The sequence below is a fragment of the Vicia villosa genome, unplaced genomic scaffold (assembly GCF_029867415.1).
Source record: "Vicia villosa cultivar HV-30 ecotype Madison, WI unplaced genomic scaffold, Vvil1.0 ctg.002546F_1_1, whole genome shotgun sequence".
Classification (NCBI taxonomy): domain Eukaryota; kingdom Viridiplantae; phylum Streptophyta; class Magnoliopsida; order Fabales; family Fabaceae; genus Vicia; species Vicia villosa.
The window spans coordinates 280,982-283,812 of NW_026705964.1; the positions used below are offsets into that span (position 1 = coordinate 280,982).

At 38.0% G+C, this 2,831-nt stretch overlaps 1 long non-coding RNA gene across 1 annotated transcript; it reads left to right on the plus strand.

Moving 5' to 3' along the window:
- The first annotated feature begins 226 nt into the window (after positions 1–226).
- On the plus strand, positions 227–1,895 carry LOC131639160 (uncharacterized). Its single transcript, XR_009294889.1, has 2 exons — positions 227–854; positions 1,129–1,895. It is a non-coding gene; the product is annotated as an uncharacterized LOC131639160 (long non-coding RNA).
- Positions 1,896–2,831: the final 936 nt, after the last annotated feature.

Genomic DNA, 2,831 nt, shown 5'->3' on the forward strand with positions numbered 1-2,831 from the left:
ACCACCAGCAAAACTGGCGCATGGCCCAAGCAGATGAGGCCCAAGGAATAGTTATTGTGGCAAAAATAGTACCAAAAACGTGGTACTCTGGGCCAGAGGGGGTAAGCAAGTAGTAATTTGTTCTTTGGCCCAAAGCGTGATGATCCACCAACAATTCACTGTTCAGACTTCTGGCATTTGATTATTAGATTTTTTTATGATTCAATTAATGGTCAACTAATCTCAATTAACAACAACTAATCAATGTATTAATTAAAATCCATCAATTATGATTAAACAACAACCAAAAATAGGGAAGAGGAATTAGGTTTATGTGCTTGTGGCCTTTGAAATTTCTCACTCTTTCACTCACGAACAAACGGCGGCCGGAGACGGTAACACCACTCTCCTATTCTCCGATCGAAGCCTTCCTCCGCCATGAATTGGAGAAAAATCTTATCTCAACTTTCCTCTTTCCGATGTCCCTCACTCTCAATCTCTTCTTGTGAACGGCGGCGACGGCGCAGTGGATCTCCCTTCTCCGATTCTCACTCACTACGACGGCGGTGCTCTCAACAAACTCTCTTCTCCGGTATCGATCTCTCAAACCTCGGCTTTCAATCTCTTTCAACTTCTCTGATATTCCTCTGCTTCTTGCGTGATACTGAGTCATCGTAGATTGGAGAAGCTTGATTCTAAATATCTAATAATGAATTGAAGATGATTGTTGAGATTGATACAGATTCGTTATGAATTTCCTCTGGACAATTGGAGTTTCAAGAGATCGTAGATCTTGTGATTCTGAGGATTCGATTGAGTGAATTGAAGAGTACTGAAGGCAAACGCGATGTTAATGTTGAAGTTGTTATATCCCGGTATCATTTCAATCTCTTGCTCCTTCGATTACACTCCGTATCACTTCTGTTATCTTTTTTTTCTTCATTTTGAAACGTGATTGTTGTGGTTGAATATTCAGTAGAGAACGATTGAATATTTGTTGTAGCGTTGACATAAAGCAATTTGGAGAGAGAGCAGAGATTCTTCTGCGTTGTTCTTGGCGAATGTGAAATGATGAAGAAGATCCAGAGTCAAGAGTTTATTCAAGAGATGAAGGTTTTTCTGAGTTTCTTTGGTGATTTTCTGTTACAGGTCTTGGTCATGATGATGAATTGGGAGAGGAATCTTGAATGATGAAGCTTGAAGAGTGCAATTTGAAGGTTGAATTAGAGAGAAGATTGAAAATAGGAAGAGGTTCTGAGATAAGATAGAGAATCGAAGGAATGAGATGATTGAAGTGTTGATTGTGGTTGATGATTGGAGGATTATGGTGATTCGATGATGATGCGATGATGAAGATGGAGAGAGGATTCAAAAGAGACTCAAAGTTTGTTACAGATTCGGTTCTGATTTTCTCCTCCAATTTTCTGTTACGTTTTTCGGTTTTCTGCAAGATTCCTCTTACGTCTTTTTCTTTTCTCCTCTAATTCTTCAGTTATGAGTTTTTTTTTGCTACTAGTGAATTGGACCACAGTGTCTTTTTGGGTGAAGTGCAGGCTCGGTTTTGGTTGTGAGGGATGGCTGAACCGGTTCAATCGTTCTTGCTGGTTTGTTTCGATATGGCATACGGGTTCTGATGGTACCGTATTGGTGCTGCACATCTTTACACTGAGCCGGTTTTGAAGTTCACGGTTTGGACCGTTTTTTGAGTGCAAGGCGGTTCCTTCGGTCTTATTTGCTTTTTTTTGTTTTTTGGATAGAAGATATTGTATTGGGTTAATTGGAGCAGAGTTGGAATATCAGAAACAAAGCATATTTCTTTTTTTGGTTTTTTATGAGTGATAAGTTTGAATATGTAAGATTGGACTTGGATTTTTTTTGACACTTTCTTTGTAATGGATATTGAAACGTATAATGAACTTGGGCCTTGACTTAATGATGAATACCTGGATGAATATTATGATGAATTTTTTATTTGTAGATTGCACTTCAAACAAACTAAAACGAATCAATCTTCCATCCCAGCATACTTTAAAGAGCCTTGATTCGATTTTTGAATTATAATGAACCCAAACATCACTTGAATGAACTTCACTTCACCGAAATCCTAACTCAATCAATGAACCAAATCACTTGCTTTAAAAACGACAAACAAAAGCCTTGATCGCCACTTCACTTCTTTATGCCATAATTCACATTCGACTCCAATCCAACATGACAATAATGCCTTAAGGAATCCTTGAAGAAGATAGCAATTGAAGCACATAAGAACACCTTGACATGAAATCCAATGAATCTCAGTGTATTAACGATTGCGTGCACCACGTATAAGAAACTCTATATTATTTTTCTTTGATTTTCAAACGACGAAATAAACGTCCTTTATAACTTATAGCACAGGAAAGAGGGCAAATTTTGGGGTGCAACAATATGCTTCGCCACTGTAAGACTTCAACTGGCTTTTGCCCTTCTTCTTGTCGAACTTACCATCCTTTCGCAAGAATATTCCTTTAATGGTAAAACCTTCACCAACAGTCGAAGGTTTATGCTCTTTTCGTTCGTTTAAGTCCTTAGAATACAAGGCTGGTTGAATTTCTTCAAAGGTCAGGGACTCCCTTCCATACAAGAGAGTTTCTTTGAAGTGAGCATGTGATTGAGGCAAAGAGCACAATAGTAACAGCGCTTGATCTTCATCATCAATCTTCACATCAATATTTTCAAGATCAAGAATCAGCTTATTGAACATATCCAAGTGCTCAGCCAACATTTTGTCTTCAATCATCTTGAATGAATACAAAGCTTGTTTCAGGTATAGTCGATTTAACAGTGATTTGGTCATATACAAAATTTCAAGT